This window comes from Propithecus coquereli, unplaced genomic scaffold (genome assembly GCF_000956105.1).
Source record: "Propithecus coquereli isolate 6110/MARCELLA unplaced genomic scaffold, Pcoq_1.0 Scaffold267, whole genome shotgun sequence".
Taxonomy (NCBI): domain Eukaryota; kingdom Metazoa; phylum Chordata; class Mammalia; order Primates; family Indriidae; genus Propithecus; species Propithecus coquereli.
The window spans coordinates 529593-546348 of NW_012148252.1; positions in this window are offsets into that span (position 1 = coordinate 529593).

Sequence of the window (16756 nt, forward strand, 5' to 3'; positions counted from 1 at the left end):
GACTTTTTGGAACCACAGGAGAGAAAGAAGAAAGCTTATACTTCTGACCTCTCACCTTAGCATTTTTCTTCCTTCCACTTTCAAGTAGTGAATAATCAACGTGTCAAGGTTCATTTAGATCTAAATCCAATTAAGTCTGACCTTAGGGATAGTTACTCATAGCTCCCAGCAGGTGTGTGCTTGGAAGAAATCGTCATCTGTGCCCTTTGTTCAATTTTTAAATTACCCAAGTTTATGGTCCTGACCGATTAAGCCTAACAACACCGCCCACTGAATGTCCAAGGAGAACAGCTGTTGGTTTAAGCATCTAGACATTTGTGCTGGAAAGGATTTTAAGAAAGAAATCACCTCTCTCTATTTACTCCACATGGAATAAATCTGAGAGTTGAAAATTTTCTATAGCCTTTATCTAAATCCTTACGCTAGTTGCTGGCCCATGGGTAACATTACTTAGCCACTATGGCCCTTGGTGTCATCATCTGTGCAGTGCTCTGCAAGATTGTTGTGAGGATTAGAATTAAGATAGGTAATTCCAGTGGCACAATACCTGACACATAGTAGGTGCTCAAGTAGTGATATTCACTATTAATATAATTGGTACTATCAAGGCATTCACCAGGAATTTCAAAGATCAGGTCAGTATTCACTGTGGGAAAAAAACCATGTGTGTCTCTGTGCATGCGTGCATGTATGTGTAAGTGTGTGATTTCGATCAATTCTTGTAGGTATCTTCCATTAATAGAGCCTATTATTTTAGAAGTCATGTTCCAAAATATCTTAATTACAGATGCTCATAATGGTTTCTGTTAAGTAAAGGAAGAGAAAGGTGCAGCATAGGTGAGCCCCTGTGAAGATTCTGGAACTCTACTAGGTACTTACTATATATTTTCTTACCTATTTCTCACAATTTCCTTGTAAAGTATTATTATTTCCATTATACAGAGGAAACAGACACAGATATGATTAAAAGCACGGATTCAAACCAGGTCTAAATAACTCTAAATCACTTTCTACTTTCTTGGAGATCAGATCAGAAGACCTGGCTTCTGGTCTCAGCTTTCCCCCTAAAAAATTGTGATCATCAACAAGTTACCTCATTACTCTGATCTGTAATTTTCTAATCTATAAAACAAGGGAATTGAATTGGATCATTTTAAAAATCCTTTCCAGAACTGTAAGTTTAAGGTAAGATATTGTGAAATAAATCTCAAAATAAGTCTAATCAAGGAGAAATAAAATGAATGGGCCACCTCTCCGCATTTAGTCAATGAGTCAAAAGTATTTCTTTGAGTGTTCATTCTGCTTGTTACTATAAAGGGAAAAAGGAAAAAATAGAAGACCCTGTTGGTTCTTGCCTTAACATACTTTTTCCAGACTGCTTGTATTTGCACTCTCCTTGACCTCTGAGCCATAATCTTCAGGATGCCAGAGCTCTTCTCTTCCCGCCTTACTTTTCTACCAGCCTGCTTAGCGAGAGGCAGCCCAGTCCTATCCAGCAGGATAGAACTTGTTTCCTGGTGAGAAATCTGATAGGTGCCTTCCTTCTTCTTTCCGTCTTTCTCTTCTTCCTGTAAGAAGACAGAAAGAAGAGTCCAGGAGAATGTCTAGAAAGTTAAATGAGGCTCCCTCTCCACAAGAGGAATGACCAAATAACCACAGAGAAAACTATGACTGGATGAGTCTTCAGCTCTCCGTGAATTTATTCCTCTTCTGTGCTGTTTCTTCCTTTCTCCAGTCAATTCTATTTGCCCTTCAGATCCACATCTTGGTAGCTTTTTCAAACCGTCCACAATGGCCCCACCTCTCACTCCTTCCACTATGTTGTGCCTCCACACTTTTAGAAAAGTACATACATTGGCTTGTGGTTAGTTGTCGATACGTCTGTCCTTTATTTAAATTTAGACCACTGTACATACATCAGTACAGTGTGATGTATCGTAAGGCCCTTCCATTATCTCGTACTGCAGGAACTGTATATCTACATCATGATCATTTGCAGAAACCTTGTAGAAAGAAGGTATGCTCATGTTCGAGAGGAAAAAACGTGCCTAGCTTTAATAAAGCCTAATATGTCTGGTCTAACCAAGTAGATATATTAGAAGTCAGTTCTTTATTTTAGAAACGTATTCATGGAGAACATCTTTTAAGACCAAACTAACCTATTCAATATTAATGTGAATGTATAAAGATTTGATTAATATACAATTTTTCAGGAATAAGCTCTCTCACTAGACTCTTAGCTCCATGAGAGCAGGGAACAACATATTTGATTTCTTTTCCATTATATCCCCAGTGCCTGGAATACAGTAAGTGCTTAATAAATATTATTGAAGGAATGTATAATTGAAAGAAGGAATGATCCTTTTGTAGTTCATAAGCATGATGATTGGGTTTTCACAAATATGTGTGAGATGTGCCTCCCTCAAACCCTGTTACAACGTCAGCATATTACTTCTCTGATGTGAAAAAAAGAAATGAATAATTACAACTATTATTAAAATGAGGGAACATGGTGTGTTGCCAGTTCCTGCTGCTATCAGAAATGACCTTAGAAATAATAGTGTAGGCTAATGAAACAAAATACATTAAAATATTTTAATTCTTTATTTCCTGTTTGGATAAATGTTATACACATCAATAATCACTTCTTGGTAGTGCTTGAGGATAAAAAATAGCAGGCATGAGTTGACAGAGAAAAAAAGTGCAGTGTACCCGGACTATTTGCTTGTTTGCTTGTCTTTGCAGAAATGACATTATTCCTAATATGCACCCTCAGAATAAACAGTACTAGTTAGCTCTGAGCAGTAAAAATTTTGCTCAATAAAAATAACGGCATTAAAATCAGTAAGTAGGAGTTGATTCTATGCTGTGCTACATTATCACCTTCATGAAAGAGAAAAGACAGAAGCAGGTGCCTGGTGATTTCCACAGATAACGCCGAAGGAAGATGAGCCAGATCTAGAATTGAAGGCTCTCTCAGAAAAACCAACTTGAGAGAGGATCTCAAATCTCTCCTTATCTCTCGGACAGTTGCCATTAATACGCAGTTTATTCAGTGATTATAAAGGTGGCTACCATCCCAGCTAGCATCAAATATCGCCAGGTAAATCACTGGCAGAATACAATGTGGAGTTTCTCAGAAAAATTGCCATCTTGGTTCCCTTATAGTTTAGCTGCTTTTCACCCAGGAAACACCCCACCATTATTTGAAATGCTACATTTCAGACCCGACAGCAAACATAGGGTGTATTTTTTCTGTGAACAACATTACAAGTAGGGTTGAAAATGTTTGCATTGAAAATTCTGACTTAAGCAGTGAGACCAAAACGGCTCCCTTTCTGTCAATAGGTTGCTCAGTCTTTGTGATTTGGAAGGATCACTCTTCTCTCATTAGATATTTTACCATATCTAGAAACATGTGAGGCGGTTCAGAGCAGTCTCAGAAAATGGATGACAGAGATGTGGCTTCCGGATTTGGTCCATCTGTGTTTCTATGAGTCAAATTGAAGCAACATCTAATGAGCTTTCATGTTGCAAGGTTATCATACCAAATTAAAAGCAGTTAGCAGGAACTCCTAGATCCATGATTCTGTTTAAAATCATTAAAATTAAATAATATTCCTCCCCTAAAAAAGTTTAGAATATTTTAATAAGTCTATAACTCACAATTGGGATAGGGAGGTGAACATTAATCATAAAGAGACATCCAAAACTAAAATAATAACCAGGGCTGACTACCACTGGCCAGTGAGCTCCATGATAATGGACCAGTAACCTGATTGTGTTTTTTTCATCATCATTGTGCCTCCAGTGTTTTGCGGAGTGCCTGGCACACTCAGTAGATAGTTGATCAAATACATGAAAGAAGACACAAATGAATAAATGAAAAAATGAATGAATGAATGAATAAATGAATGCAGAGCCAAGCCCACTGGGCCCAATCACACTGTGTGTTCACTACTCGTTACTGCCTCTCTCCCTAAATGCCCAGCACTTTTAGTTTCTGTGAAACCAGGATAACAGGAACATCAAATACAGCTTTAATGGGGATTCCCCATCAGTGCCAATCACCTATCTTATAGCTAGCAGATTTCATTTACATGAGTTCATAATGGGTTCAGGAAAGGAACCCATTGTCTGCAGGACAATATATACCTGCAGACACCTGTGGGTCCAAGCCGCTCCCTAGAATATAGAAAGGTGCATTCTTTAAAGGAAGTCTGAATGCATGTAACTCAGGCCTGCTCTTCTCTCCTTTCCCAGGGTTAAATAAGTGTTCCACACTGGCAACAGAGTACAAGTTCACATTACTGACCAGGAAATCCTGGTAAACACAGAAATATAACCAACAGTGGCCTAGGGGAGGTATAGGATTGGCTTCTACCCAGAGTCATCAAAGGTACAGTTGTGGCCATTCTTTCTTGTGCTTGCGGCCAAGGAGGATAATAAAGTGCAGAGAATTAAATTAGTAGAGCACTTTTCTTTTCCTCTGAAGCATACACATCTCCTCATTTACTTTCCTTCTTCTTTCTTTCTTCTCCATCATCCCCCACCCTGGTTCTACACACTGGTCCTATGTCTTATAATTTGTCTGGATAGTCACAAAGGCAGCTGAGAGCACAACAGGTACAGAAGTCATTTTATTTCCCACCAAGTATTGTCTGTGCCTGGAATGAAGAATTGCACAGAAGGACATGGCATGGACCAATTCCACTGCATTCCAATCTCCTACAAATGATCCAGCTATTGGAAACACTAAGACACTGCATTTCATAAAGTTCCTTCAGATGACTTCCTGAGAAATAAGCACTATCTGGCAATGTAAACTATGATCTTCAAGTATGATTAATATATACCACCTCTAATGGCTGTAAAGCACTTCATCTTCGAACCCAATTATATAAGCTGCATACTGGTGGGTAGCATAACAACTTCCCTTGAGACTGTTAGTGTCAACAGCCAAGGAAGGATTCTACCCTCCTTCTTTCCACACCACTTCAGGTGGATAATGAGCAACACTTTCATAGAGTTATGTCAGCAGACACCTTTATTCCTACCCAACATCCTTCACAGGCTTCATGTTTAAGAAAGTGAGAACTGAATTATCTGAGAAGAGTTGGAGACACTTATTTGTAATGTTTAAATGGGAAAGGGGCAAAGGACGATATAATGCCCTCTGGAAACTTGGTCTATTGGCCTGTCTCATCTGTGAATATAAAATGTCACTGAGGGTTATCATTCTTAGAAAATGTGGCTGAAAAATATGTCCAGTTTAACTGAGATCTGAAAGTTCTTTTGCATTTTTTTGCTGATAAACTTCTATCATTTTGTCAATGAAAACAAATATGAATTTTTATAATTTGACCTATTGTCCGAAAATAAGAACCATTAAGAAATCAAAATAACAAAATATAATATGCTCATTAAAATATTTAAATCTATGTAATTTAATAAGTTAATTTATTTTTGCTTGAAATCCTTTACAGTAGGAGAAATAAACTGGCACTGTAAAAGTCTCCTGAGTGTCAGTGTCTCATAAAATTCTAAAAACAGTTAAAAATGAGATGTTTACCTATTTAGGTAGATTAAGCAATGTTTAATAAACCATTAATTTGACATAGAAGTTACCCTGGGTTACTTTTTGGAACAAGGCCCAGATTATGCTTCTTCTAATTTGGCTAATATAAATTATTTAAAATGTGAAACAGGATAGTAAAGGAAGGAAACAAGAAGGATACATTTAAAGGAACACATTTAAAACACAATCTACTCTGACTACCTATCAGGTCATGTTCTTGAACTTTGTAACTAAACATACTTATATTTTTTATATTAAATATTGAAAACAAGTTCTCATTTGCAAAGGGTACCAGGTCACCTGGTAAAGTTTTACTGCATTGCTAAAGAACATTAAGTGTGTTGAGTTATTTTTGCAAGTAAATTTCCCAGATTTCAATGGTCAGAGTATATTAACTTAGTATTATAAACCAATGAATTCTTTCTGACTAGATTTCTGCCAGGAGCAAATAACGAAACTTTTAACCAGGAAATGACGAAGCTCCAAATTCGTCTAAGGATATTGTAGTAAAGTCATTATTATTCTGTAATATTATAGTACATGACCATTACAAAGGAAGTTTATAGGCACAAGGAGATTTCAGAACTTATAACATTTTTTCCCACAGAAAACCAGATTCCTGTTCTATTTCCAGAGTTTAAAGGAAAGGTAAACTGATATTTAGCAGATTACAGGTTTTTCATCGGCTCACTTGGTTTGATGACTATTCCCTAACATACACCTCAAGTGTATTTTTAATAAAACCAGTCTGAGTAGATTTTTTCAGCTATGTCTTATGAGCTGTTTAAATAACAACAACAACAATACACACACACACACACACACACACACACACACACACATACACACGCACATGCTCAGGCTCTTTTGGTTTAGGTTAACCTATTAGAGAATATTAGAGCAAAAGTGGTAGAACACCAAATCAAGCCAATTCTGTGTTCTCTTCTCTTAATTATATGCTCACTTACTAAAGTATTGAAAGGAGGAGATGTAGCAGTTACAATACTGTGAGCCCCAAGGAAGAGAAAATCCAACAAAAATGTTACTTAAGCAATAAGAACACTTATTATCTCATAAGAAATCCAGGGAGAGGGCTTCAGGATTGGTGAATTCAGCGGCTCAGCACCATGAAGAATTTGGTTTCCCCCACCTGCCCATCTTTCCACATGTCACATAACAACTGTAAGAAGTGAGTCTAGTTTTCTTTTTTATGAGGAAAGTGGGGCTCAGAGAGATTAAAGCATGTGCACAAAGTTACTCAGTTAAGTGGCTAAGCCAGGATTTCAGTCCACTCTGGCTGAGTCTAAAGCTTATTCCCCTAATCACTCTAAAATCACAAAATCCATTGTAGATGTTAAGCATTATCTAAGGAAATGAGGTGATGCTTATTATTAAGCATAATAATGTACATGAGCATCCACACAACTAAATCTGCTGATTTTATAACTGTCAACTCCCTGTTCCTGCTACATAATTTTGTAAATACACATTGAGGTGCCCTCCTTATGCTTAAAATATGGTTGTCAATGGTTATAACATCTTAGAGGGAATATGAACTGAAGCATAAAAGAATCAGATAAAGAGTTCCTAAAGGTATTCTGCTAATCTTAAGTTTATTGTGATTATATTAGAACTTCTAGAGAGCTTTCTCATCACTATGAGAGAGAGCCAGACTAATAAGCAATTATGTTGTTTATCATAATTAACTTTAATACATGCATGATTGGCAGTCTAGTATTTCATTTAGTCACCTCCAAAACCTTAAAAGGAGATTATTTTTATATTTATTTTACAAATGGGTGATTATCTTCAATGTGCCCATGTATGGTTGTATAGGCTGAAGACTGCACCACTGTATATCATGGCCCTAAATATTTCACTTCTCCCCTATGCCACCCTTGCTCCATCTGAGGTAATTCCTTCACCATCCATTAGAAAAATGTTCTTCCTTTTTCTGTTTTGAAGTTTCACTGGAATCAGTAACTTAGATCAGAACAGATATCTAGACCTTGTCTCCTAAACATTTATCTAACACTTCCTAGAAGCCAGGTTCTGCATGGCAGTTTCAAGAACATGATTTTACATAGTCTGCACAATCACTCTGTGAAATAAATATCATTATCTCTGTTCTACAGATAAAAATATATGAACTATAGGGGTTTTAACAGCTCACCCTGTCACACAGAGCTATTAACAGAGTTAGACATTATGTTCTCTCAACTCCAATGCAATTGGCACTATGATAAACTAGGGAAGAGATAAAAAGTCATTAGGAGAACAAGGTAACCAAGTGCTTGGCTGGCCAGAGGCACTGAGGGGTTTGGGATCAGCATGGAGAGTATGAGATGCTCAGGAGAGGTATAGAGTGGAGAGAAGGAACAATAGTTGGAAGGCCAGTGAAGACCTTTCCCAGTCTTTTCTTTTTTCCAGAGACAGACTTTATAGTTTGGCCACTTCCTTGTCTATCCCAGATTCATTTGGTGATACTCAAGTTGGGAAACTGCAAAAACAATTCTGTTCAACTGTCATCATACCTTATGAATGTCTACAAGGAACAAAGAGCATCCTGCTCTATCTTGGTTTGGAAAAAAAGAAATAAAATCTGTTTACAATCGAAGCAGTTTTCTTTTTATTTTTGTTTTTCCCCACAGGGTCTCACTCTGTCACCCAGTCTGGAGTTCAGTGGTGTGATCATAGCTTACTGCAGCCTTGAACTCCCCAGCTCAAGCAATCCTCCCACGTAGGACTACAGGCACACACCAACATGCACAGCTAACTAAAAAAAAAATTTTTTTAGAGACAGGGTCTGCTATGTTGCCTACCCTGGCCTTGAACCCTGGGCTCAAGCTATCCTTCTCCCTCAGCCTCTTGAGCTGCTAGGATTAGAGGCATGAGCTACTGCACCCAGCTTTACAGTTGAAAGTTTTATATTTGGCAGGGTCGCCACGCAAATCATGGGCAAGTCACTGAACCACAGGCTAATAGTTTTATCAGCCATTAAATGTGGGTGGTAAAATGGAAACATTCTTAATGGGTTGTGAATTGTTATTCATTCATATATGGGGACAATATGGAAATGCTCAAAGGAAACAAGTATTATATTGTCTTATTAAATTTTTACCCTAAATTCAAAACTTATAAATAAGACCACTCAAAATCTAGGTGAGATGTAGTTGTGCCCTCCAAGCCTGGAAGGACATGAAGGCTCTGCCCAGTATGATAAAGACCCAGTGTTAATGTTTTAATGAGTAGATTCACACACACAATCTAGAAAATAGTGTACAAATGTGTTTTATTATTCACATGTGGTAATCTGTCAGTTCATATGGAGTCTTCCACTGATGGCCTCCAGGAGATTATTTTGTGTCTTGCCTCCCTCTCTTTTTTATTTCCTCTTTTTTTTCTTTTCTTTCTTTTTTTTTTTTTAAGATGGGGTCTTGCTCTACTGTCCAGGCTGGTCTTGAACTCCTGGCCTCAATGATCCTCCTGCCTCAGCCTTCCAAAATGCTGGGATTATAGGCATGAGCCACTATGCCTGGTTTATTTCTTGTCACTCGTATTTCTCTTCAGGGTAGTAGACCCATGTGCCTGACACCAATAAGACCTAGTCCTCTAATTCTTTCTTTAGAATCAACCACCTATATAATAAACACTCCTTTTGTTACTATTTATTGAAGCTCAGAGTATAATTTCCAGGCCTCATTAAGATGAAATAGATGACAGTGCAAAGGAAAGAAGAAAATTAAAGAGACAGAGAAAAAAACAATTCATTCATCACTCATTCAAAAGTCAACACATATTTATAATTGACCTGTTATGTGCCAGTCATCATCCTAGGAACTGGGGATACAGGAAATCAATCCTGTTCGATCCCTACCCTTGGGAAGCTTATATTCTGGTTGAAAAGAGACAATAAAATAATTAAAACAACCATGTATAACATGACAGCTGGCAATAATTGCTCCGAAGAAAAATTACGAGGGCAATAGGATATAGATGATGGCGGTGGTAATGTTTTATGCCAGGGGGTCAGTGAGTGTAGCCATGTATATAAAGGTTCCTTCATTCAATATTTATTGACTGCCTTTGAAGAGCTGGGTACTGTGCAAGACGTAAGATGAATAAGACATGGTCCCTGCCCTCCAGGAGCCGACAGCTCTGTGGCGAATCTCACCACCTGCTCCATTAGGCAGACAGATTATAAGTCTCAGGGCACTGCTGCAGTAGCATCGTACACAGTGACCAATTTGAACAGATTGTAAGTATTCCAAAACTCACAGTGGTTTCCATAAAATAATTCTCACTTCAAGCAAACATTTTCAGTTGGTGAGTAACTCTATTTTCCACTGACAGCACTCATATTTGAGGGCTTTCTTAATGCAACAATGATTTGTTTTTCTAATTGGTTGCCAAAGATTGTTTGGGTCCTTATTGAAATGTACTTGTTTAACTCCCCCAAAGCAACTTGGCTGGTTTCTTGTTGTTGTACTGGCAAATGCTGCCTCCTGTACTGAAAAATTTGTTCTTTCTGAAAAATGTGGACTGTCCCTGGATGGTTTTCATTAAAATCATAGATTAAAAAAAAAAAAGAATTATATATTTTTTTAAAAAAGTAAATGATAAGAGAACTTTGTATCAGCCAGATTTACATAAATGTAATCTACATCCTTAATGTTGTGCCGTTTTATCCTATTTCCATCATGTTTTGTGCACATACCTGGCTCAAAATTTCCTTATTCGTTGAGAAGACAGAGAAAAGTATAATTATGGTCAAAATACTAGCTTGTATAAACAAGCTGTTTTCTTTGTTGTGTTTTTAATACAAGCTCCACATCCTCAGCCTTACAAAGGTTGTAATAATATAACATTGTTAACACGAAAACGCTACCACGTGATAGAACAACGCTGAGCAGAGAAGTCTTTGTTTTCCCGAAGACAGAGCCTTTTTGATAGGGGCTGGAGATCATATCACACACAGTTGCTCCGGAGTAAAGGAGACAGACTTGCAGATCTCTCTGCTAGCACAGGAGATGATAATCCACTCACTCTCCAGGCTCCATGTTGGAACCTTCTTCCTCTTCACATTCTCACTGTCAAATTCCTCACCCTTTGCCATAGTTAGGGGACTCAGGAGAGGAAATTATTTTGGCTAGGCTGAGACATAAGCACAGGTGGTGCCACTTGTTATAAACTTTTCAGTTTTTGTTGGAGCCATGAGCCGACTTTATAGTGGCCTTTGAGCAGTTTGCTCTGTCAGGGAAAGGGAAGCAGGAGCTTTTGGCCGTGGCTGTTGATTGATTGCATTGCTGCGGGTTTCCACGGGCTGCCATCTTGCAGAGGACACATTTCCTCTCAGTGGTGCCTCAGGACGACGGTGCCAACCTGGATCACAGCTTGGCTACAGACAAACATCCTCATTTCCTTAGACTCCAAACAGTGGGTTTGAGCAGTTCTTTGTATTCTGTGTTGAATAAATTTCACACTAAATTTTGAATTATGTTGAGCTATTCCTTTTTTTCACTGTACCAAGGTAAAATCAATTTGTTATCAGTTGTGTCTTTTTCCTACACATCAGAGTCCTTCTCATTGGTAAAGTTTTTACTCTTATCACGACCTTTTATATAGCAACTCCCACTGCTATGATCATGTCAGCTTTAGGGGTAAATGACAGACAGGAATTTTGCTATCAAAGTTACTTCCAAAGGCCATGAAAAGTCAGTCACTGGATAAGATCAAGAACTTAGTTCTAAATATAAACTCTTCCTCGGCATTTACAAATAATAATTTTAAATAGGTCTACCAAAGTGTAACTCTATCATAAAATTCCCCATAGGAACTCTGCTCCTTCCTAAATATTCCATTTTCTAAGCATATTACTCAAGGTGGAATTTACTTCATTATAGCTTAAGTAGTTGATTCTGGGGCCTATGTGTGTGCCCCACATTTCCTTGGTGATAAGATGCTAACAAAAAAAAACTTCCATTTTTCAGCTCTGTGTACTTTGTTTCAGAGAATATACTGCAATTAAGTAGTTTTTCAGCATGGCCCTCCCAGATAGGAAGGATGTTCCAGTTGTGGGCAGGTTTGGCTTGGGTTACGCAGTTTATTTGTTTGGGTTGTATGTTTTGAACATATGCCCAGGGCTTTTAAAAAGAGTGATGGGAACATTTGTACAAATAAAATTGAAAGCAAGAGAACAGCCATTGCCAACACTTTAATTATGAACCTAGCAACATGTGTACTTAGAGAGTTTAAAGGGTATAAGGCAAAACAGAGGGAAAGGAGGGGGCACCTGGTGGTCTCAAGCAGGATGACTGCATTTTTTTCTTAGCAGGCAGGTAATAAAAGGCATAAAGCCCTTCTACCCTTTCGGACGCCCAAAGATATGGCAAACTGCCCCGTGTCCTTTTCCCCAATATCTTTTTCACTTTGAGGCACTGTCAGGAAAGAGGGTAAACTTCTGAGGCAGCCAGGGTGGTCATTTATGTCAGGTGACTGAGTGGTTCCACCCTTCCTCCTCTACCAGTGTTTCCTTCCAGGTCATGAGGGCCAGCTCATCACAAGGTGTCGAACTCCCGAGAGTATGTGTGTGTATGTGAGTGTGTGTGTATGTGAGTGTGTTTGTGTTCATGTCTGTGTCTTATGACCTTTATTGCTTTCTACTGCCTAAGGGGGAAAATGCCAAACTCTTTGGAACCTCTCTTTGACAGACAAATTTCCCAGAAACTGTAACCAGGCTAGCTGGAGAGTTATTACGTACGAGGGTTTCCTAAGGTTGGGGTGGTGAACCAAAAGAATTTGGAAAGTTTGAGACTTGGGAAGATAGGGTGGTTGACACACACTTTCTTTCCCTGTAATTTTTGAGGGTTTTTTTCCGCTTGCATCTTCAATTCCAGTTAAGTGTATTTCATTCCAGACAGAAAATCAAAATCCTCGTCAGTCTCTGCATGGATTAGGAATAATCATAAGGTTAAAATAACATTGTCTCCTCTCTTAAAATCTATAGTTTTATGCGAAAGAAGGTTTTTTTTGGGGGGGAGGGTCTGTTGGACTGTCTTTTTTTTAATGTTATAAATGAGATGGTATTTCCAAAGTAGCTATTACGCTGTTGTAATATAATTTAAAGGGGAAGGGATAGCTAGTTAAGAGCGTATCTTTTACTTTTAAGGCTTTTTTTTTAATTGATGGAAAAAGATACGTACTGACACAAATAGCTCTCGGCCAGTTCTCTCCCCAAGTGTAAAAGCTAGAACTCTCGGTTCCCAAATAGAATGCTAAAGCCCACTGAAATGTCCCGGCAGGTTGCTGGGTTTACACTACAATGTCTGGTATAAATTTAATGTAATTACAGCTGCTTGCTGAAGGAAACCTGTGGTCTCTGCAGGTTGTCAGGACCTTAGTTATGGCCAGAAGGGTAGTGGGTGGATTCAATCCCCCCACCAGTGCCAGCAGCTAGGAGCTTCCTTCAGAGCAAGGACAACTAACTGTATGAATAAACCAGCTGTGGAGAGCACAATTAAAAAGCTTGTTGATTTAGGAAAAATAGTGCCACCTGTGATTTCTTTTCTTTTTTTTTTGCTTTAAAAAAGTTTAGAAGAAAAGGCAAATCATAGAAAAAGGCAGTTAGCTTCTTAGGAAATGCCAGAATCTGCTCAGCTAAACCAGGTTATTTTCCTAGGAGCAATAAAACAAATCAATAAATTTGAATTGAGTTATCACAGTGGTTTTCAAAATTACTTGAAAAGCTTGTGGAACATTCTGACTCCCAGGAACTAGTCCAGAAATTTTGATTTAGAAAGTTTGGATCAATTTATGAGTCTGGGTCATCTGTAAAACAGGTGTTTTGCCACTCAGAAAACTAATAGGAGCATTAAAAGAGATGGATCTCTTAAAGTTCTCTGTGACCTATGAAGGGCCACACAAATATTACTATTTAACTAATATAGTATGGATATTGTTCCTCTTATTTGTTAGGCATTTGTTAACTCTCAGAGAAATAAGTGTGTTCTACTTGTGTATTGATAGTTTTTCTTTTTTTTTATTTTTATTTTTTTGAGACAGAGTCTCATTGTGTTGCCTGGGCTAGAGTGCGTGGCGTCAGCCTAGCTCACAGCAACCTCAAACTCCTGGGCTTAAGCAATCCTTCTGCCTCAGCCTCCCGAGTAGCTGGGACTACAGGCATGTGCCACCATGCCCGGCTAGTTTTTTCTATATATTTTCTATATATTTTAGTTGTCTGATTAATTTCTTTCTATTTTTAGTAGAGACGGGGGTCTCCCTCTTGCTCAGGCTGGTCTCAAACTCCTGACCTTGAGCGATCCACCCGCCTCAGCCTCCCAGAGTGCTAGGATTACAAGCATGAGCCACCGTGCCCGGCTGATAGTTTTCTATTATTAGAGTTCACCAAGAATACTTTCTTCTCAAGAAAATGAATTCCTTAAGCCAAAAATTATGAACAACATCTTTCTCTCTCCAAAGTAGTAGTTTTGTTGATCCTGATTTAACTCTGAAAATAACACACAGGCATCAAGACTAGTTCCAATTTGCTTTCAAGAGGGAGGTTTTCAATCTCTCTCTTTCTTTTTTCCTTCCTTCCTTCTTTCCTTCTTTCCTTCCTTCCTTCCTTCCCCTCTCTTCCTTCCTTCCTTCTTCTTTCTTTCTTTCTTCCTCTTTCAATCACAGATTTATTTGGGGTGGGGTGGCTGGAATTTAGGCTAGTCTGATGGCATGGCTTCCTCTTTTAATTGGACTGCAGAGAATAAAAATCATTAGGGGATGTTTGTATTGTATTTGGATAAAAGGGTTTTCCTTAATATGTGTGCCTTGCTCACAGCCCACATTCTTAGAATGACTTGATAGTACATAGTTCACATACCTCACACACAGTGGAGGTCTGAATGAGTGAGCAGTGGGATGAATGGGCATGCATGAAAACTAAGTAACAAGAAATGCTAAAAACACCACAGGAGTATATAAAATTTGGGCTACATTTCCGTTGTAGTTACTACTTAAAAATGGAATTCAGTCAAAGGATCATTTCTTTTTCACTTATAAAATAAAAGCACTTTCACAAAAAATCTTAGAGCTGGAAAAAAAACTTTAGAAACAATCTAGTGATTTTCAAATTGTGCTTCCTAGAGCTGTAAAGCAAGGTTACTCCAACTTTGGCTAAGCATTTGAATCACTTGGGAAGCTTTTCAAAATATAGATGCCAGGATCCCCAGTCCCAACGAATTCAATTCTGCTAACATGAGTGGGCCCCAGACATATGTTTTAGACGTTTTTACAGATTCTACTGAACAGCCAGGGTTGTAAACCACCATTCTAAAGGTTCAGCAGTCCAAACACTTGGACTTCTGATCTGATAAATACAAGTATGCTCCCTGGAGACGATATAATAGAATATATTAAACTGAAAAAGTTAGGATATGCTTGTGTTCTATAGAGTTGCCATTAATTTCAACAAAAGCACTGTATTCTAGAAAAATTCAATTATACAGGGTTCTATTACGTACTCTTAGGACAGGACATTCTGCAATTGTATAAGAAATATGTGGAAGATTAAGACCCAGTCTTTCCCGTAAAGATTTTGTGGTTTTGCAATCTGGAAACATCTATGGGCAGAAAGGTTGGCCCATGGCATAGGCACAGAGAGAGAAAAAGAGAAAAGCAAGTATAAATATAACTTTAATAAAAGGCAGGTGTGATATGAATGGCAGAGGCAGGATTAAATCACAGAGGAAATATTATAGCTTTCAGCATTTACTCTAATTTTCTCTACTTGGCATAGATCTGACAAAATTGAGCAGTTTTGACATCCATAGTCTTATAATATAGCCTGTTTGGTTTTTTTGGGGTGGGGGGGATGGTAGGGTACAGGAATAAAAAAATAATAATAATACAGGCATCCTATTCCTTCTTACCTCCACTTGATACACGGTAGGATATCTCTTAGAGCCTGGGATTCACCACGCAGGAGGTCTCTCTGAGGGAGGAAAAATAGTAAAAAGCATGAGTGCCAAGCATCCTTTTCAGGACTGCTGCTAGATGTCTGGCCTCTGGTGTCTGCACCAGGGAAGGAAGAGAACATCTGCCTGACTTGATTTGCTTTTGTGCTTCTCGAGGTCAAAGACTGTTAATAGTCCCAGGTTGGTTCATCTCCTTGCATGGATAATGGGCAAAACTGAGTTAAAAAAAAAAAAAAAAAGAAAAGAAAAGAAATTGTTGAAAGTTTCCATCTCTATTGCTGTTCTTATTGGTTTTAACTCAAAATCTTTGGAATTGTTTGTTCTTTTCCCAAACAGTCACCTGGCTCAAGAACTTTCAAGGTGTGATTAAACAAAGAGAGCTTTTGCTTAATTAGACATAAGTTTGCATAAATTCCCACTAACTCCATCCAGTCCATGCTTATATTTACAACATTTTACAATTCCAATTAATGGATCAATATCAATAAAATTAGTCATGAAACAGATCTTGTAGGTTAGTGCTTTCTATGATCTTTTATCCAATTCCAATGTCAGTAGAATATTTAGCACAAGAGAAATTCAAAGAATCAGATATTTCAAAGAAAATCATATTCGTATCGGAGTAGAAGAATCAGAAAAAAAATATTCAATGAGATGATCCTTAAGGGTGGGTATTTAACGTGCAGGTGATCATAAAAGAACTTTCTGGCTGAGTAAGGAAAATGTACAGTTTTATTCAGGCAATGTTTGAGTTTAGGATATTAGTAGCAAAGAGGTAAAAATTTAGAATGGAAAAATGGGCTCAGGCAGCATTCCATTTGTGGTGGGTCTTGAATGCTGGTAGAACATTCACACTTAGTTATGAAGGATGTACTTGCTCATGAACCACTGAGTTTTCTGAGCCTGGGAATTATATAATCAAACTTGTGTTTTATTAAAGTTAATTGGGCAGCACAGTGGGGAACGGATTGGGGCCAATCAGGAAAAGCTTGGGAGCAGAAGAATATGCAAACGATTATTATTGTACTAGACCAGAGAACAGTAGAGATGTTCATATTGGAAAGATGGGCTTTTGGTAGTGAAAAAATACAAGGTGACAAAACATGATATTAAAGAACTAAACACAAATAACTAAGCAAGAATGGTGCTACTACATTGATAAAATAAGCACTGATGTGAATAGACTATTTAAAGTAATCATATATGTGGG